Consider the following 25,541-nt stretch of genomic DNA (forward strand, 5'->3'; position numbering starts at 1 on the left):
AAATAAAGAGAGCAGTGACCTCAGGGCAAGATCCCAAGCAGCTAAGCTGCCAAGTTGTGAAAAGGAATTAAACAGAAATGTGAAAAAAAGAATTAAAGAAAAGCTTAGGGCTAGCTGTGGTGGTGCATACCTTTAACCCCAGCACCTGGGAGGCAGAGGTAGGTGAACCTCTGAGTTTGAGGCCAGCCTCCTCGTATACAAAGCAAGTTCCAAGACATCCAAGCTTAGGCAGTGAGGGAAGCCATCAAAGACAGAAAGCTCAGGCAGATGTTATTGAGTGAAGAGGGCGTATTTCAGCCCTAGCGAGCAGCAAAGCATGGCAGATAACCCTATGTCATTCTGGCCTTAGAATCAAGGATACAATAAAGGTGGTATAGAATCTCCTTCCGTGGCCAAGGAAAGCCATTGATGCCAGGTGTGTGTCAGGGGCATCCCTGCATGGAGTCCCAGACAGACCTTCATATGAAGCTGTGAACATGAAGCCTAGATTGACTTGGAGACCCCAAGCACTGGAGATGCCATAATCATGGCACAGCTACTGAGGAAAGCTGCAATCTGGGACTAAAACCAGACAACATGGGAGAAGTGTGTTGCAGTCAGCAAAGCTGAAAGGAGCTGGGCATCTGAGGAGCCCTTTGACATCAGACTAGAAAATGCAGAATTTAAGGTTTTTCCTTCTTGTTTTTGGTCTAGCTTTGGTCCAGTATTTCCTCACTATGCTCCCATTCCTCCTTTTGGAATAGTAAGGTTTATCTAAAGTATATGTTATGTCATTGTATATTGAAAGTATGTGATCTGCTTTTTGAATTTGATTTCATAGGAGGTTACAGGTAAGAGACTGTTTTGAATCTCAGAAGAGACTTTGAACCTTGGGCTATTAAACAGTATTGAGACTATCATAGACTATGGGGACTTTTAAAGTTGGAATGGTTGCATTTTTTGCATTATAATATGTCTAAAAGCCTACCAAGGTCAGGGAGTGGAATGTGATTGCTTGAATAAGAATGACCCACATAAACTCATGAATGCTTTTTTTTTTTTTTTTGAATGCTTAATCAGCAGGGAGTGGTACTGTTTAAAAGGATTAAGAAGTGGGGCCTTATTGGAGTGGATGTGGCCTTGTTGGAGGAGGTGTGTCACTAGGAGTTGGCTTTGGGGTTTCAAATGCTCAAGCCAGTCCCAGTGGCTTTTTCTCATCCTGCTGCCTGAAGACCTAGGTGTAGAATTCTCAGCTGATTCTTCTACACCATGTTCCTGCTACACTGGTAATGGACTAGCCCTCTGAAACTACAATCAAGCCCCAATTAAATGTTTCCCCTTATAAGTGTTGCCATGGTCATGGTGTTTCTTCACAGAGAACGCTGACTAATACAGTTTAAATAAGTTGTTTGTGGAGAGATTCATGGGAACTAATGTGCTTTCAGAGAATACTGCCTCTTCCCAGATCCACCACCATCCATTACATGGTGATGAAAGTCTGAAATGAACTTACAAGCCGTCATTCATAGTCATAACCCTTTACCAGCTTAAATGCCCCCTTATGATTTGCATGTGAAATTGGAACTGTCTCCCACAAACTGTGCATCAAACACTTGGCTCCCAGGCAGTAGCACTCTTGTAGGATGTTGATATGAGATTATTATGTAATTCAAATGCTGATTTCTGTATCCCCCTATATCTGGTTGCAATCCTTGTTCTGAGAGTCTCTTGTCTCAATGTTGTGTAAACACTGCTCCCCCGTTGTCCCCCTTGGATACCAATATAGCAACTTACAGCCAGTCACTGGGCAGGGCTGGACTTCCTGCAAGCCTGGGGAGGAGGAGTTAGAAGAGGAAGTAGGAGAACGAGCAGGGGTTTCAGGCACTGGCAGAGAGGAGGAGGAGAGATGAAGAAGATTCGGCTGGGGCAAAGAAAGAATTAAAAAGCCAGTAACTTGGGGATTTTGGCAAAGATGTAGTAAAGATAACATAGAGGATTAAGAACAGACTTAAACTGCTCAGGATTGTGTTTTTTTACATCCATATAAACAAATACGAAAGGGGCTAAGTTATTTGTGTGATAGTCCGGTTAAGAGAAAAACTAAGAGAAACACAGTTATATGAAAAATAACCTTAACAAATGGTTCCCAACATGGGGTGCCACCTGTTGGCTTTGATCTTTTAAACGCCTTCTTCACTTGGTGTTCTTTAATGACTGTACCTCCCTTCCAATCCACCTATCCTAGATAGGAGAGAAAAAGATTAATGGCAACATGAGTTATAGACCTTTTTTAGACTCTGCTCCTCTCTCCACTTTTCATCACCAGGTTTCCAGCAGACCCATTAAACAACAAACCAGAAATTCAGCAAAAGTGATGGCAACTGCAGCATCCAGAAGCCAGAGCAGCAGCCAGAACCCAGAACCTCAAAGCATTCTCTGGAGTGTTTCTCTCTAGGAGCGTTTTTCTCTAGGAGCCTCTAGATGCAAAGCAGTGACCAACCAAGTAACATGAAGTGATGCGAAAGTTAAAAAAAAAAAAAAGAAAGAAAGAAACAAGTCTCTGGTTTTGGGCTCATATATATCTCCTCTCAGAGCCCTTACCAGGATGTTTGCCACCTGACAAAGACCATGCTCCTATAGGAGACAGTTCCTCTTCTAGTGGACAAACACCACATGTCCCCTCACAATTCTGGTTCCAGTGGACAAATATCACATACCCTCACACAAGTCTGTTTCACACCACAAACTTGGGATTAAAATAAAAATATGTTTATCTCTACTACAGTAAGAGATGGTAGAAGCTTGAAGAGATGAGACCTACCTGAAAGAAGGAGGTCACTGGTAGAGAACTTTTGAAGGTCACAACAGGTCTCCGTCTCCTTCTACTCCGTCTCCAGTCTGTCACTGGGCAAGCGCCATGATCTCTGCATCACCATGGGCCCAGAAGAAATACATATGAGAACTACAAACTGAAGAAATCCTTCCACTTAAGTTATGTATTACATGTATGTTGTCACAGTGATTACAGCCTGACCACGTACATCACTGTGCCCTCTCTTGATACACAAATCTAACACAGCTAATTCTCCCCCTGGCCTTACGAAATAATCCTGTGTTATAGGTTTGAGTTTACATTGAGCTTCAGATGAGATCACTGGCTTGCATGTAAGTCCTTGAGAATAAAAATCAAATGTAGAGTCCACCTTTTGGGGGTAGAATGTTCCAGTCAATGTGGGAAGGCTGCAGAGACAACAGAACAGTAGAACTGTATTCCACATAGAGCTGATTCTCGGCAGGAGGCGGAGGAGTGGAATGATGAATTGATTTGCCTCACTATTTACATTTTTTTTCTTTACACTAAGTTTCTCCCTCTAAGCGTCCATGTAGATGATTTCTGTTGTTAAAATCAGTTACATTTTTTTTTAAATACAAGATTGGCTTGATTCATTTATTTACCCATGCAACAAATATTTGTTTTTGTGTTTTCGAAAGGCCAAGCATTGGCCCAGGGGGGCCAAGCATTCCCATGGGGGGAATGCAAGAAGTGATGAAATTTTTACATTGTAATTATAATAATAAATATCAAGTTAGAATAAATGAATGATAATCAGTGGAAATGAAAGAAGTGGATGAGAAGAGGAAAGAATGAGAAAGGAATTAATTTTTAAGCAAGTGTCTTACGTTAGACTTCACAGGAGACAGAACAGGAATGGTATAACATACAGAGGAGGGCAGCTATGTGTGCTGTTAGCTGTGAGAGTGGTAGGACCTTCTGATGTCTCAGTGTTGGTCCTGGGCAATAACAGAAGCGCCATGCACTTAGTCACAAAAAACTGAGTTCTGTAAATAGACAGTAAGCGTCAAACAAAGCCTAAATCCCCCAAAGACAATTAAGTGGCCCCACAACTTCACTTCAGCCTCAGGATAAGGCTAACATGCACCTGGGCTCCTGGGCTCCTGGGCTCTTGGACCATGGAAATTAGATAACACAGGATAACGTGGCAAAGTGTTCACTGTGGCCCGTTGCAGTCGGCTAGCCAGTAACAAAAGGCCCACGCATGGTGTTTTCTTCTTTGTTCACAAAAACTGAATTAATTTTAAAAGAAATAGCAAAATTGCCAAGGCGGGGGGTGGGGGTGGGGTAGCAAGGCATGCCCGTGCTTAGGCCTTTGCAGTTCCAAGAGAGAGAGAACTGAGGACTTCACTGTAGTGTGACAGGTGACCTTAAGCCCAGTTTATTTGTGGGGAAGGTCATGTCCTATAGCTCTTTATTTCTTTCTTTCTCATTCAAATGTGTTCACCTTTAAGTGTCCATGGTCTCAGTATGATCACACTACACACACTGGCACTCACGTTCTATGAAGCTTCTAAACGTCACCATCCAAAAAGAAGTCTCAATGAAAAGTAGGGAAAAGTTAGATCCAAATGATTTGAGAGATGCAGCCTTAGTGAACCTTGCCCTCCTTGTTGAAGGGGTGTCCCAGGGTTAATGGATACCCTCAGAAGGACATTCCAAATACAGTAAGGCCAAACAAACAACCTACCTTAAATCTCAGCATAGAATGTGAGCGTAGGTGGAAAAATAAGAGCAGCAAGAAATAAAATGAAGCAAAGACCCTACCTACCAAAAAATTAAAGTAATGTAAGCTACTTGATAGGAGAAATGGTGAATGAATTAGCATCAGCAAAACAAAGAAAGCACACACTGAGATTTTAAACATATTAAAATAAGAACAGGATCTTGCACAAAGAAATATAGGCAACCGAGTAAAGCTGAGAAGAGGAGAGGACTTGCAGGAAAGAGCATGAGGATTGTTCGTCTAGTGCCAAACAGTCAGTCCTGAAAACATACATATGGTATACAGACTAAAAGATTATATTTAGGAATATATATATGAATATATAAATGTATATATGCATGAAATAGCAATTTGTGAAAGAAGAGGACATGAATTTGACTGAGAGTGGGAATAGGCATAAGAGAAGATTTAGGGAGAAGGAAAGGAAAAGAGAAATGCTGTGATTAAATTATAGTCTCAAAATTTTAAAAAGAAATTTAAAGAACATGGTGAGTTTTATGATCAACTCATATGAGCTGACTGATACACTATTCCAGATATTCAAGAGAGAGATGATTGCAGATGCATAGAAAAATGTTCCATAGATAGAAACAAATAACTTCCTGACTAGTGTATGATATCATATACTCAACTTGATTCCATTATTTTTAAAAAAAACTAACTCATATCTAATTAAAAGTCTATAGTATTAGAAAGTTGAAAGTGCACATATAAGGATGACACACAGTAGCAATTGAGGTTTACTCGATGTCTTTAAGGTTGGAAAACTGGAAATGTGTTCAGGATTAATACAATTGAAAATCATTCAATATTACTCATCTTGAAAGTAAAGTAAAAATGGGAACTATATATGAAATACTCCTGAAAGATACATAAATTCTATTTCCTGATATTCACTAGTGAATGTGTTTCTGTTCGTATGCATATGTGTGTTGTACAGCAACTTGTCCATATCTACGTTTGTATAAAGCAAACGCCCTGGCACCTGTGCCTTTGAGAAATAGACAAACAAAACAAGTGACTGGAACTGACATCCTGAAACAGACGCTGACTAATGACACCCATCAGAGCAATGTGGTGGAGACAAGGACATGACCTCCTACATGGCGGAGTGGTTTGCGTCTACACTGTCCTGGAGCTTCTCTTTGGTGATGGCCTTTCTCACAGGTTCCTGCAGGATGATGTAAAGACCCTACGGCACAACACAATCATTCCCATGCCCTATGTGTCAGGAGCTAATGTGGGAAATCTCAAGCAAGACCAAACCCTCAAGATGATGGCGCCACAGCAAAATATCTTCATGACACTGGGGTATGCAAACATCTTTAAGGAATTTAGAAATCACTATGAAATAAAAGATGGATGTATTGGGCTTTGTTAAAAATTGATGCCATCTGTTCATCAAGAAAGTAAGTGATGAATGTTTCTGAGTATAATATGTATATATTAACATATATATAGTTGTAACGTTTATATATAAATGTGATGTGAGAAAACTGGAACCTTTTTACCCTATTGGTGTGAACAGAAAATGATACAAACATGAACAGTTAGATGAATATTCTTCAAAAAATAAAAATTAGACTTTGTATATGATCCAAATTTTGTACTTCAGGGAATATTTTGAAAACTTAAATTCAAGGTCTCAGATAAATATCTGTATCATTATATTTACAGAAGAATTATTATCATAGACAAGGTATGGGAACAATCTAAGAAGACATTAACAGATATATGGTTTAAAAATGCAATCTGTGTAAATGAGGGAATATTATTTAACCTTAAAAAGGGGGGAAGTCTTTCCATTTGCAGCACTGGTGAATTTAGAGTTTATTATGTTAAGTAGGATAATCACAGAAGAACAAATGCTGAACGACCCATTTATAAGGGAACTAAAGTAGTCAAATTCATAAAAGCAAAGTATAAAGTCAGTCTCCAAGCCCAGGGCAAAGAGTATGAGGAGCTGGTTGATAAGTATGCCGTGTCAGCATTGGAGAACGAGATGTAAAAGACAAGTTCTGAGTTACTCAGGAAAGTGAGCAGGCCACATGGCAGAGGCTCTAAGTGGCTGCCCCCAAAGGAGGGGCTTCTCTGAAGGAAAGTGTATTATCCCCCATCTCCTTGGAGTGTCTCTGTTCAGGTCAGATCTACCTCCCTAGGCTGCGCTCCTGGCCAGTCACTCACAGACCTAGCTGGATTACTCTTAGAGAAGATAAACATGTCATATATCAACCAAGGGCCAGAGATAATTCATTCCTTCAACAAAGAAGCCTAAGCAGAGGCAGTTTTGATATTTTCTTTGCTAGTGTTATCAGGGAAAAAGGAGATATGGTCCAAAGCCACACCATGAGGAAGGGATCCATCTTCAGTGGCCTTCACAATTACAAATTCCTATTTCAATTCTTAGCGTTGACCCCTCACGAGCTGGAACCATAAAATAATTAAGGCTATGGGCAGGAACTGGGGAATAGATGCAGTTTCTTTCCATGATGAAAATCCAGAGATTCAGCTGCAAAGCGGTGCACCAGAAGGGATTAGTGACAGACCGGAGTTTCCCCACAGGCATTCCTTCTGAGCAGGATGCTCCTTTAGAGGAGAGAGAACAACAGAGCAGGCATCCCTCGGGCGTTCCTTGTCCCTGGCCAGGACAGAACCCAGGACACCTCTGCTTCTGGCCAAGCAAATAAAGAAGGGTCAGTTTTCAGGATCCCCCGGAAACCACTTCCCTAGTTTCTGTCTCTTGTCCTTATCAGTGTTGTAAAATGAACCCCAGTGGGTTTGGTCAGCCTCCCCTTAAGCCAGGGAGCTTCTCTCTTGGTTTGTCTTCGTTTCATGCCTGAAGTTTTTTTGACAGATTTCCAGAATTTTTGTGGTTCCCAGATGGGAATCCTCAAAATTTTTGGTAACAACACCAAGGCTGGCCAAACCAGCACCAAAGGCAACTGAGCCCCTTTGGCAACCTGGTGCTTTAGCAAGTGGGTGAGTGAGCAGGGGAAGCACTTCTCTACACAGACCTTTGGAATCAGAGTATCCTAGTGACTCTATCATGAGAATTACGTTTTTCTCATGACATCTCCAACGTGCCTGGGTTCCCACTATAACCTAGACAGCACCCATATAGCCTTATGCATCACCCTCTAAGTGGCTCCCTAAAAGAAATATGACCTTGCTTTGAATTTTGTTAATGTCTTTTTAAAATCTACAGATGAGTCAAGGTGTAATAAATTCAATTCACGAAATTGTGTTTAAATAGCATATATTCAGGTTGAAAATTCAAGCCATATAAACACTGAAAATTCTCATGTGATGCTGAACATCAGAAAAAGATATCTTTGGCTGAGATAAACTAATTATAAACTAGGATAGTAAAATTTTGGCATTAAGTTGCCTTAAAAATTAACCTTTTTTAACTTTTAGAATAAAATTTCTCCTTAGAAATTCAGTACCAATGATTTACTTTGTTCCATTAGCCATTATAACATGATAGTACAATTTAAAACTATTTTACTATTGTTATTTGAACTGATTGCCTTGTCTTTATGGTATGGTATGCTAAGCAATATGATTTAAATGGTTAGATTTATATATGTCTTAAAGGATGGTTGTGTTTGGTTTTTGAATAAGGATAGCCTAGCCTCAGAATTAATAAATATTAGCCCTATTTCAGGCTACTCTATGGAAAACACTACTGGGCAGTTTTTAGCTCTAAAAGGATACTCCAGCACCACATATGGATAACTGGGCTTTAATTCAGGAGCCTAGAGCCAGATGGAGCTGAGCAGCCACTGGGCACCATCTCTGTGGAGCACTGCCCAGCTGCGATTTACATTTAAGCTTGAATCCCACAGGGAGGAAGGTATTTAAGAGGGATAAGTTTTGCTTTCTCTGTTCTCCACATTTAGGCGGAGAGGTGAGTTATTTTGTCTCTTGCTTTCTCTCTTTGGCCCCACTTGCCTCCTGATGGAGTTCATTTCCCTTCACATTAGAGCACAATTTCTCTGCAGGCACTATCTGCAATTATCTATCTGGTCTACCTGGGACTGGCATGAAAAGAGAAAGGCCACAAGTCCTTAATAGCTTAGCTAAGTATTCTGTGGCTTTCGCTGAAAAAATTCATCCCTGTATCTATCTCTTTACCATAACAGCAGGAATAAACAAGAGCAAATCAGATTTTACAAGATCCCAAATATAACATTCTTTTGGTTATAATCTTATTGAAATACAAAATATTTTTTGAACTATCATTCTGTACTGGACTTTTTCTCAAAGTTAGCCACTTCTCTTTACATCGTTACTCTGGTCTAGCAACTTCTTCACTCTTATTTGGCCTGTGGTTTCTTTCTTTCTTTCTTTCTTTCTTTCTTTCTTTCTTTCTTTCTTTCTTTCAAGCCTTAGGATTTATTTCCTACTCATCAAATTCACTTTGTGTCTGTCTGTCTGTCTCCGTGTCTTTGGGTGTTGAATGTGACCCATGTGCCACAGAGTGGGTGGAGAGGGTAGATGTCTGTCTCTACCTTCTAGCCTGTTTGAGACAGGGTCTTTTCGTCTCAAACTTACCTCGGCACACACCTAGCCAGCTGGCCTAACAGCTGGCAAGAATTCTCCTGCCTTCATCTCCTTTCTTGCTATAGATTTCCTGGGACTACGCAGGTGCATGCCACCGAGATGGACTTTGACATGGGGTGTGGGCATTTATACCCCGGGCCTCATGTTTGCACAGCAAGAACGCTACTCAGCCATCTTCCCAGCCCTCTAGTCTAGTTTCTACCCTACTCATTCTCGCTGCAGCATCTGCTGTCACTACTCACACCCACTGTTTTGGGGGTGCCCCTTGCCCACAGCATATGAGGTGCATGCTTATAGCCCTCAATCCTACGACCTTTCCCTCTCTTGGGCTTCCTCTTCTCAACATTCTCCATGCATTCTTCCTTTTTTATTGTAATGTATAAATATGGGCTTTCTCTCTCACCTTCCCTCCAATTTTTACTTACTTCTTAAAGGAACTCAAATTACCAGGGTCTACATAGGACAACATCTCTGCATATGTGACTTATTTTTTTGTATAATTCTCCAAAATGCTTAGATATACCCCACGGTGCCTCCCATACTTCTTTGGCTATGAAGTGAGTTCCTCGGCCAGAGAGACTACTGTGTAGTACAGCAAAAAGGCCTGCCTTCAGGTTCCTGCCTTAAATTCCTGCCTTCAGGTTCCTGCCTTAAATTCCTGCCTTCAGGTTCCTGCCTTAAATTCCTGCCTTCAAGTTCCTGCCTAAAATTCCTTCCTCGAATTCCCTCAATGATGAACTGTGGCATGAAATGTAACTCAAATAAATGATTTTTCCTAAAAGTTGTTTCTCATCAGAAAAATTACCAAAGTAACAGACATGAAACTAGTGCAGCTCCACTGGCTCCGTCACTTTATTTTGTGTCTATTATTATTCCTCCTCTGGTGTTAGCTGTTTTCTTTGTTTCTGGAGAGTTCTCAGAGGTCTTTCCTACAAGTGTTTACATGCTGCCTTATTATTCTGAGTTATGTCCATAATATTATCATGCCTAACTTTTAATAATTAAACATTACTATTGTATTTCTCTTCTCAACTATCACAACCTAAGAGTGCACAATTTCTCTGAATTACATGGAATTGCTATCTAAGGTGATCTTAAGTTATTCCTGAAATTACAAATAAATATTATTTTATAAAACTCATGTTTGTATGTTTTCTTACATATTTACCAATTCATTTGTTTACCACATCTTATTGGGTAGATATTTTCATTACCATTTTTTCTAAAATGCCCATATCATTTGTAAATTTCATATGGCTGTGTTGATTTTAAACATGTACTGACATCCTACCATGGGTAGTCACTCATTTCAATATAAGCATTCTGAAATTTTTCTGCACATAAACACATTGGAGAAGTACTTCTAGTATTAAATTTTTATAATATCCAACATATTTAAATCTAGAGATTCTTATGTATACATTAATTCTTTATCACGTATATTAAGTTTTAGTGATTTAAAAGAAAATACTTTGAGGCCAAAACAAAGTGAAGGAGGATTATGTTGTGAAACCAAGAGTCTTTTTAAAATGATACCATCCATAATTTAAACTGTTTTTATTCTAGTTTTCACTGTATAGTGGTATGTTAATGTAATGTGACTTCTAAGATCAGTATAACAAGCTAATTTTGTCTTGCATTTAAGTATTATTTCTCTGAATCTCAGTACTTGGGGATTATTTTTACCTTTTATTGGTTAATGTAACTATTCAGCAGATTTTATATGTCGTCATACACATGCACACAGAGATGCATACATGTGTGTGAATTCAAGAACATGTGAAGCAGTGGAGCACAGACCTAACTGGAGTGATGCTAGTGATAGATCTTGTGAATAAAAACCACCCATAAAAAGTGACAATAGAAAATAGACTTGATACCCCATGAGCATATACAGGGGGAGAAAGTCCCCCTCAGTCACAGTCATAGGGGAGGGGAGGAAGGGGAAAATGGGAGGGAGGAAGGAATGGGAGGATACAAGGGATGGGTTAACAATTGAGATGTAATATGAATAAATTAATAAAATATATTTTTTTAAAAAAGAAAATAAAACAGGTTCAGGGTCACCTCCTCTGCTGCCTTACTCTCTGAAGGACTCTAATAACATCTCAACAGGTGCTCATCTAATTTCAGAGCTCTAAGCTCCTCTGACACAGCCTGTTAGGGTCATCAGAAGTTTCTTTCACACTTAGCACTGTCTGTCTCTCTACTCTAAGATGACAGAAGTAAAAGCAGAAGCAAACTACTCCAGTTTACAGGAAGCCCAAGTCTTCTTGTCATTGTTCCATTGGACGGTGTTTGAAATTAAAAAGCCATGGGACAAAATAGAACAAGATTAACAAAATTATAAAACTCTGTGTTACATGAGCAAAGGCTGAATCAAAAAGGGTCAAGTGACAATCACTGACAATTTTTATAACAAAGTGATTGAAGAATGACTTCTCTAAAGACATTTTCTGCCAGGTGATTAGTTTATTTTGTGTTTCTAGAGTAAAAATCATCTCTCTATTTGAATTGGTACAAGGAGGTTTGATTTAGCATGGTACTCAGTTGGATTGCTTACCTTATCTCTGTTCTGACCTAATGTCAAGCTGACTACATGTCACCGTGACATGAATGAAGAAAAGCATCAACACATTGCATTCCACACACATCAAATCTAGTGACATACCCAACAGTTGATGTATGTATTGCTATAGTTCCAAAGCGCTATAGTTCCAAGGTGTTACATCAGTCCTAGGTAGAAAAAATGATATATGGGTATCAACCAAAAGATAAATCTCAGTGACATGTAAAATGCTCCAGGAGAAAACAAACAACAACCTGTTGTATGTTTCTCTTTAAAGCATTTCCTCAGAATGAGTAATGGCCCAGAATTGCTTATTGAAAAAACAGCATTCCTATATGATCATTGCTATTTTAATTTTAATTTTTAACTATGCGCATGGGGTAGGGAGTTATCATCATATGGCTGCAGGATCCCACAAGGCCAAATGAGGCCACTAGATCCTCTGAAGATGGGGGGGGAACAGGTGGTTGAGCCTGACCTGGCTGCTGGGAATGGAGCTGTCCTTTGTAAGAGCAGTGAGTGCTCCCAAGTGCTGACCCAGCTCTCTAGCAATGATGATTGTTATCTTAATCTTAAGAATATTAATTTCATACCAACAAAAAGGTTAGAGCTCATGTCAGAACTGTGTGATAGTGAATATCAAATTCCATTGTATGAATTTAAAAACATCTCTTGCCTAAGAACACTCCTTTATATGAACAGAACATCTGAGCACCAATAGACCTTAGGAATGATTTCTCGAAATTTCATGTTCTAGGAGAGGAAAGCCAGTCTGTAAGCATTAATAATGTTTGCCCAAAGTGACACAGGAACAAAAAGAAAATCAAAAGCAGCATTTGACTTTCTATGTCAAAATTGTAGTGCAAACTTACAGGACAAGAAACAAAGGCTTCTGGTGTACACAGAGGGATAGCTGTGTATGTACACATGTGTAAATGAGTGTGCATGTCCTTACACACGCACACAGAGGCCGGGCTCGGATGTCTTTCTCAGTCACTCTTTTTACCTTACTTTCTTGTTTGATTCTGAAGCTCAATGCTCTGGCTGGGCTGGATGGTAGACCACCAAGTGCCCACATCCCACTAGGGTCCCAGGCATGCACAACCACGACTTTTACTAAAGGCTGGGGATTTGAACTTAGGACCTCCTGCTTTTATAGCAAGCACTCCTACTCACCGAGCCATCTCAACAGTCCTAAGACTTATTCTTTTATTTTTCGTAATACAAAAGAAGCATGCAATACTGATATACAAATTCTTTAGAGCATAACAATGTCTCATTTCACCGTAGGCTATATTTTGGCCTTTGACATGAGAACTTGATAAAACATAAAAGTGATTTATTGTGAAACAGAAATCTGTTGTTTAGTAAAATGCTCAGAAACGCAGCCAAGAGAGTAGCCTGGTGAACCTCATAGCAGACTGCAATCAGAAACATTCACTGTGGACAACGTGGTCATTCTAAAGTACGAACTCCAACCCAGTTGATTACTGTTATAGTTTGGTTTTCTGACACGATGATTAGCAATACCCATATTTTAAAAGGTTTTTGCAAAACGTTAAATGAGTAAAATATGTGCTTGTAATTAGCAGTACATTGTGTAACAAAATGGACTGGGTTAAACTGTGGTCATGTAATTATTTCTTGAATGTGTAAGCTGTCACTTGAAAATTCAACTATGATTTAAGTTGATGAGTGATTTGGGGAAGTGTGTGTGTTTGTGTGTGTGTGTGTGTGTGTGTAATCTGAAGCAAGCATGCAAAATTAACCACAGGCATTAAAAATTCTGTAAGTTACCTTTATCTCTACACAGCGTTTATTAAAACACTAAGCCTTAATAAAAAATATCCTGGAGTGTGTGCCAGTGTCACCAATTACCAAAAGAGAGAAAGAACATTCAAGCACTGAATTTCTGAATGATGCAGAAGCTGCATATACTAATATTGGTAACTATAACTCAGTGACAATTGACGTTAGGACAGAGTGGGAATCTGAGGATACAAAGTGAAGTCATTTCTGTTTCAGGACAGTATGCTCAGAATGGAAGCAAAAAAAGCCTGTCGTTCACCACAGCTGCCTAGTGGACCATTTTGGCACAGATTTAATATGTCAGCTTGGAAATTTTTTTCTCTAACCCTTTCTCTGTCCCCAAACAACACAGGACAGTACCATCACCCACCAGCCATTTGATACCATGGAGAGAGTGTGATAAGCACTCGTGAGTAGTAAGTGCTGAATTTCAGGAGTAATTAATGAGGCTGCTACCTGCAGAGCACATGCTTGCAGGAAATAACAGCAGTGTGAAAACAGTATGTCTAAAGTGAAAATTAAAAACCATTTCCATTCCATATCGAGGAGATTTTGCAATTCAAAGTATCCTGTATTCAACTTTACACATTTATGCTCAGTTCACTCTTATTTTTGCTTCTCCCAATCCTGCCAAGGACCAGATGCACATTAAAGCATTAAAATTGGTGAATCACAAATGTCAGCTTCCCTGAGCACTGAGCGGGGGTGCTGCATTTCCCTCACGAGTGATAAAATAACACCCTAACCTCGAAACATCTCTCCTCGAGTCATTTCAGTCCCTACTTTAAGTGGAACATTATTGTAGTTTTTTTTAACTGAGGGCCTATTTATTTAAAGAAAAAAAACTGCCAACAATGGGGTCAGAGAGATGGCTTGCTGGTTAAGAGCACTAGCCGCTCTTGCAGAGGATTTCAGTTAGGGTCCCCGTTCCCATGTTGGGAAGCTCACAGCCACCTTTATCTCCAGTTCTAGGGGGACCCAGTACCTCTGGCTTCCTTGGCTGCCTGCACTCATGTACTCTCATACACACTCATACACATAGTTTTTAAATAATAAAAATAAATATTTAAACATATTTTACCAATAATCCCATTTGAGTTTTTAGATTTCATGTATTAAAAAATAAATATTTAGAAAATATTTTTTTACAGTCCATGTTGCTTGGAGAAAATGTCAAAGATGAAGAAATATCAATTTTTGCAGTATTGTGTTTTATGCTGACACATAGCATTAATCTTTTGCTGACATTAATCAAATTCTAAACAAAATGTTAGACCAAACAGGCATAATTAACCCTAGCACTGTTTGTATCATTCTTTTCATACTGCTCAACTAAAAACAACAACAACAAAAACTGTTTCAGAATCAATTACAGATAGTAATCGCCTTTGAGGCCTTATAAAATTAAAGAATTTTACAAGTTATTGCTTTGCTTACAATGAGGGTAAGGGAGCTAAAGTAGAACTCTAGATTTGAAGTTTTCAGCCACCCATTCGTATCAGACAAATGTGGTATTTGTGCATACAAATTTTGTCACTAGATAGACTTTAGAGACTCAACTCACTTCGTCATGAACAGTTAAGTCAAGATGGCAGTGCTCCCAGGGCATCCACAGTGCTCCACTGTTTTAGCTTCGTGTCTCAGTTCCATGTGTGGATTATTAAGGATTAAACATGTTGATGCTCAAAACTTGACATATGTATCTTGCTTCAAAACATGAGACTATCTTACACTGCACTAGCACTTACCTTAAAAGGCAGAAGAGTAAAAAATGATGCACTCTGGTGCCCAAGGTTTGATCACTGCCGCTTGGCAGGATGACCTTGTGGGCACACAGAGGAAGGGGATGCAGGCCATCTTGATGAGAACTGATAGGCTGTGGCCAGACAGTGGGGGAGGGGCCTCCCCTGTCAGAGGTCAAGGGGAGGGAAAGAGGGAGAGAGGATGGGAACGGGAAGATAAGAGTGAGGGGATAACAATCGGGATGTAATGTGAATACATTATAATTTTTTTTTTTAAAGTGAGGCATCAGAGGCAATCTGAAGTCCCAGGAAGCTGAGGGACAAACATTTACTTCACCTCTACTTAAAAGGTTTTAAAAACTGAAACATTAGATTCGCCATCTAGGGAAAGCCGTTCTGATTTCAGTGTAGAAGAGAGATTCACCCGAGAACAAGTTTGTTGGCAAAAACAGGAGTTGAGTGAATATGAGTGAAAGAGGTGCTGTTGGACACATTGCAAGTGGTCAGACACATCCACTAACTTGTCCAGCTTGTCTGTGGGTGCCCTGCTGGCTCTGCACACGCTCGCAGCTCCCACCACTCAAAGGTGACAAGCTCCATTGGCTTTAGACAGTTCGTCTCTTACACTTAAAAGCAAGATAAGCACAGTTTCAGCTCCCTGTGATCTGACCCCTCGGGATGACTGCCTTGAAAGGAAAAAGCCAGGTGACACACGATTAAAGTACAGCTGGGCTGTGGAGAAGTCATTTTTCAAATTTGGTTAAATATGGTTTCCTGTTCCACACATGCACCCAGGTTCAAGGGTAGTGATGATGTGAAGATGGAGGTCCCATGCAACAAACAAGAGCACCACAGATGAAGGCCTGCCTACAAGGGCTTCAGGCTTCATAAGGAGCCTCCCACAGGAACAGGGAATGCTTCCTTGGCTGTGTTATCACAAGGATCGCAAAACAGTTGCTAAGACTTGGGCAACTAAGGAAGAAGAAAAGGGGAAAAAAATCCATATTCCAATTAGAAAATGTTCAAAACACATAGCAGACACTTAATCCAAGAGGATTAAACACAGTGGATAACCCATGAAAAGTTATTCAGCATTGCTAGTCATTGGGAAAATACAAATAAAAGCCCCAATGAGCAGAATTTCATACTTACCAGAAGTACTAAAATTAAAATCCACCAGTTTATTCGAAAAGCATCACAATTATAAGTGTGTATGTACCTAGTAATGGGATTAAAAATAAATAAAGCCAAGACTCAAGGAAGTGGAATAGCTCACTGTTAGTACAGCAGTATTAACAAATAGCTCTAACCTTATCTCAGTAATTGATTTAAAAATAGATATAGTTTCAAATATCTACAGAGTACACAGAATACCTGGAAACATTTGCCATGTTTCTTTTTTGGCTAGCACTAGCCAAAAACATGGAAGGCAGAAAACCAGAGGAAATGTTGGAACTCAAACATGATGACAAACTACATAATTTCCTTATTATCAGGATAGTTACTAAAAATCACAAATAGTTAATCTTAGGAAACATTTACTTGAAATCCATATGAATTTTATTTAGTGTCAGGGTATCTTTGGGGAGGAAGGAAGAATGTTTTCACTGGAAGTCATGTATTGCCAGCTGAAGGATCACACTTCAGATGTGCTTCTTGCCCCATTATAACTGATTCAATTACACAATGGGACCTTTGAATTCTTGAGACTCTAACTATGTTGATCCTTTTCTTAAGTGATTAATTTTAATAATATACAGAGATACTTCCAAGGTTAAAGCCAGCTACAGTCTTTGAAGAAACTTAAGGTCAGAGTTAATACAATCTACTGTAAACCAATCTTGGTTCCCTGCCAAAGCACAATACAGATCTTCGGAGCAGAGGAATAACGAAAGTCCACTCATTAAACTACACTTGTTGGACCATGGTTGCTGCAATTGCCTAGGTGCTATGATCCTTAACGCTCAACCAACCCACTAAAAAGTAGCAGTCATCCTTTCCTTGGTAATAAAAGTTGATTCTTTCAATTAGTATTTATTTTTATGCCTGTTTGATCATTAACATAAAGAGCTCAAAGTATCGGCATAGTAGATGCAGCCTCAAGTTTAGTAGACTGCTCACTCTGTGCCCGGAAGGAACATCCCTTCACTAGACACAGAATGCCTGATGTGGACGTATCTGAACAAATTCTACAAGTAAAGGACTTGACACAATGCTGAGATAACCTAATCTCACATTTCATTCTTGAGTTTTAATCCTATGGGTTTTTATCTAAGAATGCCCTACCATACTGAGTTCACTGGGACACCACAACTTAAATGACAGCTTCCTTACCTCACTAACTATTCACTCCATGTCAGCTAAAATTGAGGGAGGCCATTCATCTGTTTTATAAGGCAGCTGCTCCTCGGATTGTCATTCTGTGTCGGGGCTTCTGAGGAGTCGACTCTGCCTGGCCGTCAGTTCCGAGTTGTATTATGTCGTTAGCAGAGACAAGTTTTCCATTTAAAAACAAAAAAGAGTTCAGTTATAGCTCTTGGCAGCCATACCATGTTAGAGAATGAGACTCTAAATCTAAGCCTGAGGCAAGAGAAGTATTTTTTTTTCTCTTTCATGAGAAAGCAAACTCTCAGCCTAGTGTTGTGGTGCATGCCTTTCATCTAAGGACTTGGTGAATCTCAGTGAGTTCTAGGACAGCCAGACTTCATAGAGAGAATCTGTCTCAGAAAGAAACAAAACAGAAAAAGAAGAGGAAAGGAGAAAGGAGAGAGAGAGAGACAGAGACAGAGACAGAGAGACAGAGACAGACAGAGGCAGAGACAGAGAGAGAAGAAAGGAAGAGAATTATTTTTATAATTGAGAAGAATGTAATCAATAGATCAAGTATTATATGATTCCCAAAAATGCTGTGAATATTTTCTAGCAAAATGGAGCACTTGGCACACCAGGGGAAGTTGGGATTGCCATGATTTTAATATTTGATGGCCACTTATCTTTGAAATTCCTTTCAGTGTTGTTTTTCTAATTTACTATACTCTCTAGGCAAGAGAATATTAAAAAAAAAATCTTCTCAAGATGATTTCTAATTCCACAGGTCACACGTTTATGTGAGAGTTCTTCCAGATATGGTCTCCCATCTTGTTTCTAGTTCATTATAAAGGTTAGCCACTGCTAGACTGCTTAAGGCCTCAGAAGGCTGGGCAGGCAGCTTGGCATTACAGCCTTACTTCTATTATTGTAACGACATTGCTCCTAATTCTGACAGCTAAGGGTCACAAAATGTCTTTTAACCCTCCCAAAAGCATCATCAGTGTTGATATAAGAAAGTCTAGTCCCATGGCTGCAACCCTAGCATCAAGAATCTCAGGAAAGCTTCTTCCCCACAAGGCTGCTGTGCTCCTTCCTGCCTGTATGGACATTCAGATGGTGGCTCTCAGCTCTGTCATGCCCTTCCCTTTGAATCAATTTCTTCCTTAGTTCTATCCCAATGAAATCCTGACTAGTCCAAAGCCTCTATCCACATGCTGGATCTTTACAGACTTGCTAACAAACCTTAGGATGAGACACGATGCCTTTGCCAGAGCAATAAAATCTAATTTATGAATGGAAATGTCTCTTGGGACATTAAATTTTCTCCCAGCCAAGCTTTCCTACTTCTATATCTGTAGCATCTTGAAGATTTACCCCACCCACACCCTTCTGGTCCTTGCTTCTACATAATGACAAAGGCCAACAGTTGGCTCCCATGAAGCCTTTCTTCCTATGGCAAACACTGTTGGCTGTCTCAGACTGTGATGAAATTTTGCTTTATACCTGTAGGACAGGAAATGTGATGAGGGCAGGTACCATGGATGACAGGTGTCCCTCTCCAAGTCACCTGCAGCATGTTCTTCTCCAAGCTCTTATCTTTATGAAGGGGTTAGGGCTGATTCTGCTAGTTCAGAATCTCAAAGAAAATTTGCAGTCCCAAGGTTTTCAAGTCCATCACTCGAAGTGTCTCCATGCCTAGGTTCATAGTAATTTTTTTTTTTAAATCTACTCCCCGACTTGGCATAAAATAACTTTCACTATTATGTGCTTAGTCCCTCTTAGGATCATGCCACTCTTAAGGTTAGAGTCTGGGACTGATAAGTGATTAAACTTTTACAAAGATTGTCTAAGGGCACCCTTGATTTTCATTGTCTTACCTCCATTTGACAATTGGATGTCTGAGCCTATAATTTACTTTCCAAAGTGATAATGAAGTTAACAAAAACCGACTCCTTCCTCAATTACAGTTTTAATCTGGTCATAGTCACATGTGGTTCTTGTAAAAAAAAAAAATACAGTAATTACGTGCTTTACTGCTTCTCATTTGTCCTATAGTGATCCCAACCTGCCCTAGGTAAGCATCTTCTTAACAGGGATGATCTCAAAATATCTTTTCCTAAAAGTTTGCTTTTGTTTTCAACTATCACATAATGAATTCAACAGAAAATAGAGCCTGTGGCACCATGTTTAGTGTTAGTTTTTATCTGGGACCCTAAGCTGAAGAAGGACACATGAGAGGTGAGAAACGTAGGACAGAAGGCGAGGTTACAATGACAACACCCACAGAGTGACAGAGAGTGACTGCTCAATCTGGCTTGGCCATCTTCTGCAAGGGACAGTGGATATTTATGTCTCAGAAAGCCTGTGGGTGGGTGGGGTGTAGGGAAAGTGAGGGTGTGTTGAAGTTGTCAGAATCAAATGGAGTCATTTTTTGTTAACAAGAAGAAAAAAACTAAATAAAACTGAGAGAAACTAGTAAATGATTAAAAAAAAAGAAGAAGAAGAATTCTCAGGCATTGACTTTCTTTTAACTATCAAAAAAGACTTTCTAGAACTGAAAGCTGGCACATAAGAATACACCCCATCTACAGATACACTTCTATGCTTTATTGATCTGTGACTGCCATTGCAATGTTATCAACAACTAGCTTTCAGCATCGTTCTGTGGCCACCTTTCTCTGCTACATTTTTTAGACTAATGAAAGTAAAAATAATAATAGTAATAATTTCCCAGATTTCTTATCTCACTTTTCAAAGATATTTTCCCATTAGGCATGAAACTGCATGCAGGTGTTATGTAACCTGGTCTGAGTTTGAGCAGGAGACACAGTAAGGCAGCAGAAGTTGAGCGATGGGGTGAGGTGAGGCCAAGCTGCACATTCCCTGCAACAGGCTGGAACAGTGAGTGAAGCAGCAGGTGGAAGTGTGTCTTTCACACTCACCAGGAAATGTCATTGACATAGAGGCCTACTCTCACGGTCACAAAATTGCGTGTTCTGGAGACTGTAGTTGCTCAGTTAGATGATATGAAGTTATGACATCATAGTAGACTGACTTAAAAAAAAACCATAAGCTCTTAAATAAAACAGCAATCATCTTATATATTAGGTGTTTAAAGAAGATGGTGGCTTACTTGGGTTTGTCTATTGGTGAATAATTAAGTAACACAATTGTTACTCCTAACCACATGCCTTGTATGTCAGAGTATAGCTGGGTGGCCTATACAGTAAAGAAAGTAGTGGCCATTATTGGGGCTGCAAGAGAAGGTAGGTCTCAGGTCAGTTCATGCAGAATCCATGACCAGGATGCTGCAACTACCACATAAGGCCCACTGATGGAGGCTTTGCTCCTCTCTTGGCTACAAAAGCTGGGTTGATTTCTAAAGGAGACTGTGGTTGTCAGAAGGCCTGTCTCTCCCTCTGTCCTTCATCTGCTTATTACAAATTCTGCATAAAGCAAAGGCAACGTGGAACTTTTAACGAGCTCTTTGAGATGAGGACTCTACATGTTCTTCCTGACAAGTTTTAAGAGGGTGTGAGACAAAATAACCATTAGTTAGCTTAATTCGTACTCTGTGTATTTGTATATGAAATTAATCATTTTCTAAAAAATGGAGGTTAAGAGAAACATGATAATTTATTCTGAGAAATTATATGCTAGGAAAATTTACAACTTGCAGGAGATGAATAAATTCCTAGAAAAATTCAATGCAGAATCAGGGAGAACTAGAAATGGAACAGGCAACTGACGAAGACATTCAATAAGCCATTTAAAACCACCCAACCAGTGCACCAGGATGATGTGGTTTCACAGCCGGTCTCCCAACTTGCTATCTGAAAAGACTAATAGCAAAACATCTTCATTTCAAGTTATTTTAAATTCATTGATTTTTAAGGTATAATTCGCCATCTTTGAAGATAATAAATTCATTGTGAATCATAAAACATTACACTTCAATTGCTTCTGAAACTTATTGGGAATTTTCTCTTTAACTTTAAAAAAAATCTATACTTAGATTTTTTTTTCCTGTCATCCATTTTTAAAAGATTTATTTCTATTTTATCTGTATGGGTGTTTTGCCTGCATATTTAACAGTGCACCGAATGCACGCAGTGCCGTGGAGGTGAGAAGAGTGTCACATCCTCCAGAACGGGAATCACAGGTTGTGAGGCACCGTGTATGGCAGGAGCCAAGCCTGGGTCCTCTGCAGGAGCTCTGTACCACGGAACCACCCCTGGCCCCTTCTTTGTCATCTCACTTGTATGTTCTTCACAGAGTTTTTAATGACCATAAACCAAGATAACATATACAAATCATTATGAAATGTATAGAGGCACAGGGAAGAGTCACAGGGAATATCACACAAAACAATAATTTTGTCAGTATAGAATTAAGAGTTGAGATTTTTATGCAAATATAAAATGAGTGTCTATATATCTGAATTACAGTTTCTTTAAAAGTTCAAATTCAATTAATTAAATAATTAAGGACATTTATGTTTGAAATCATGCTTTTTATGTATAGCAATACAATTTTCATATTAAATAACACTGTAATAAAGTGGCATGATATAGTTTTAAATTTTAAAAAAACTGAATTTTTCAGGTTACAAAAAATCCTTCATCCTACAACAAACCTTAAAAAATATTTTCTAAGGTGAAAAAATATTGTATAATAGTAATAGCGAACACTGTGGAGTTAGAGGCCTATCCTTAGCAGTTGCCAACTTAGTGATCAATGAGAAATTCCCCAAGAACCTGGCCTTGCACACTTAGGTTTCTGTTTGTAAGCACACTTTCCATTTTTATTGCTCAGCCATTCAGTCATGAAATAAGCTTAAAACAGTCCTCCCTCAACATCTGTAAACTCTGAAAGGGTAGCATCTGTGCTATTATGCTGTTGGTCAAAAATAAATAAAATAAAATAAAACAAGCCACCTCATGGCACAGTGCCTGTCTGGAGCAAGTGTTGAATTCCTTCTATCATGTACGTACCCAGGAGTTCAGGAGAAAGGAATGCAGAGTGAAACTCAGCTAAGCCGATCATGCTATGATACAGACTGCATGTCATTTGTGAGATTATTAATTTAAATTCACATTAAATTTGTTGTTGGAATACAAACGTGTTACTTTATTTTTGGGTTTTCCAGATATCCTAATGGTTGCAACATCACATGACTTAAACTAGAAAATTTTCTAATTCAAATACTGTTGGTTATTTAATATTCAAATAAAGATAGGCCAAATAATCTGAATAAAGCAGGAAGACCCACTGAGTCTGATGGCTGGTGTCTGTGTGACCACGGCTCTGGAACTATCTGCGGAAGCTTGATGAGCTTGTGAGCTTGGCTCGCCAGGGAGACAGCGCTGGAGACGATGACTCCTCTTCTCCCACGGTCTGTCAGTAGGGGTTTGACAGTAATTAGAATGCATTGAATGCATGCATGGAATTGTCAAAGAACAAATTTAATTAATAAAAACGAAATAGAATTTTTAGAAAGACATCTGCTTTCCCTCCGATTGTTGATCTACAGTAAGTATCAGAAGTACATTAAAATAAAACTGATTCTCAAAATAATCATTTGACTAAATATTTCTTTATGAAGTACATTTTGTGGTATTCTCACTGAACAATATGCTAAGGTGGTTGAGTTTCTTTCTTTTTGTCTTAGGTTTGTTAGTCAACATAAATTTGTTTTGACAGCTTCTGAGGAATTTATGATGGATGATAGCACATTAGAGATTAGACCAATTGTTAGATTGGAACAAGTTTCAGCATCTTACACGAAAAAGCTAATAGATCTGTAGGAAATTTCCAACACCATTAACAACAATAAACATTTACGTGCTTCTGCATATAAAGAATTCCAATTAAAAGTGGACAAAATAGATGCATTGCAAAAAGCAGATGTTACTACAGAGTGGTAAAGAAAATGAATAAATGCTTTCAGTCTGGTTCAATTTAATATTTTCTGTTTCTGGGCTGTGCATCAACTCCTTATCTTACCTAACTGCTGGAACTCCATGCATTGGTGAGTATGCTATGTAATGTTTTCATGGCTGAACCTAAAGCATAGCATGATGTATACACATATTTTAACATAAATATGGGTTTTACACTGGCACATGTTCTGTAGAGAAACAAAGGTATATTAATTATCTTGTCCTCATATTTCATTAAATAGAGTTGAATACACTTATAGTTTCAGAGTTCTGTTTTGTTTTTCAGAACCTCGTCTTTAGGAAGGCATGATTTATGCTTTCAAATAAGAAAGCATATTTCTGGCGTGCAGCCCCAGCACTACTTTCAGAAGACCTGGGATGTAAACAAAAAGTAGAAGCCACTGGCACAAATCTAAAATCCAGTCTTGTTAGGGTAAGGAAATGTCTCCCATTTGAAAGGTAAAATTACCTTCCTCTGTGACTTCTTCAGGCTTTGGAGAAATAATTAAGTTTCATCCTATGTTTTGCTTATTCATGCAGAATGGAACTGACTCTTTTTTTTTTTTAATACAGCAAGCTAAATTCCATTTCACACTTTTGCCAGGTAATTCTCAGCTCAAGCCAACCTTGGGCTTGAGGGATTTCTTCTGCTTTGTGCTCAGAGAGACAAAAGAACATAATTTCGAATGCATAGCAGTTCATTCCTATATCAATTTAATTGTATCCAAATTATACAACCCCAACTTATTTTATCACCTCATTTCATAAGCAGAAAACAAATGAAAACCAAGGAGATCATCACTTAATGATTAATTAATTAATATAGTTCCCTGGCTTTGTATCAAAGTCATGTTACATATATAGTCAACCAAACTGTATGTCATGGAAACATGGCCTCGATTATTTCTCATCTGTCATTGAAACTATGTCTTCATACTAAATTCTGTATGTGAAATCAGCCCCCTTGACCTCTTAATAAAAGCAATATGACTCAACATGAATGAAATGTTGGGGAGTTCACAGAATAACGCCACGCTTCACAAAAGAGGGTATTTCATGTCCTTGTCTACACCTCTGCCTGTGTGAATGTGTACTTGCAAGGATGTATCCTTCAAAGAAAAGTTTTATTTTTCCTCTAGTGAGAATATGTCCAGGGTTTAAGAAGAGTTCAATATTACTTTGTCCTTCATAACTCTCCCCTTGGAAATAAGTCAGGGCTCAGGTCAAGACAAAATGTTGGAGATGCCTTCTGGGGTAAACAATTGGCATTTACATTATATTTCTTACTTTTAATATTATTATAAAGTCAACTAAAATCATGTGATGAACTCATAATACACTACTTATGTAAGATCTTTTAATGACTGGTTTTGTGACACAAGCTAGAGTCATCGGAGAGGAAGGGGCCTCCATTGAGGAAAGCCTCCGTGAGGTTCAGCTGTAAGGCATTTTCTCAATTAGTGATCAATGGGACAGGGTCCAGCCCATGGTGGGTGGGGCCATCCCTGAATTGCTGGTCCTCAGTTCTATAAGAAAGCAGACTGAGCAAGTTATGGGAGAAGCAAGCCTGTAAGCAGCACCCCTTCATGGGCTCTGCTTCAGCTTTTCCTCCAGGATCCTGACCTGTTTGAGTTCCTATCCTGACTTCCATTGGTGATGAACAGCAGTGTGGAAGCCATGTAAGCCAAATAAGCCTTTTTCTCCCCCAACTTGTTTTTTGGTCATGGTGTTTCATTACAGATAGAGACTCTAACAGATCTCAGAAGCTTCTTCAAGTCACCTCACCGTTTATGATGCCATTCACTAGTCGGCTGTATAATGGATACTCCTCAGGATTCTCAACACATTGTGTCAGTTTGTAGCAGCACCGTAAAGTGTCCAGTCACTCACAGTACCTGCAGACAATACTTTTCCTAAATATATTCCCCTAGTGACTGGGCTGAGGAGATGGCCAGCAGGTAAAGAGCTGGCAGCTGAAGCCTGTGAACCGGAGCTTGGATCAACAGTCATACAGCCGAAACCACATAGATATCTGTAAGTCCCT

The sequence above is a fragment of the Acomys minous genome (assembly GCF_964271855.1).
Source record: "Acomys minous genome assembly, chromosome: 14".
Taxonomy (NCBI): domain Eukaryota; kingdom Metazoa; phylum Chordata; class Mammalia; order Rodentia; family Muridae; genus Acomys; species Acomys minous.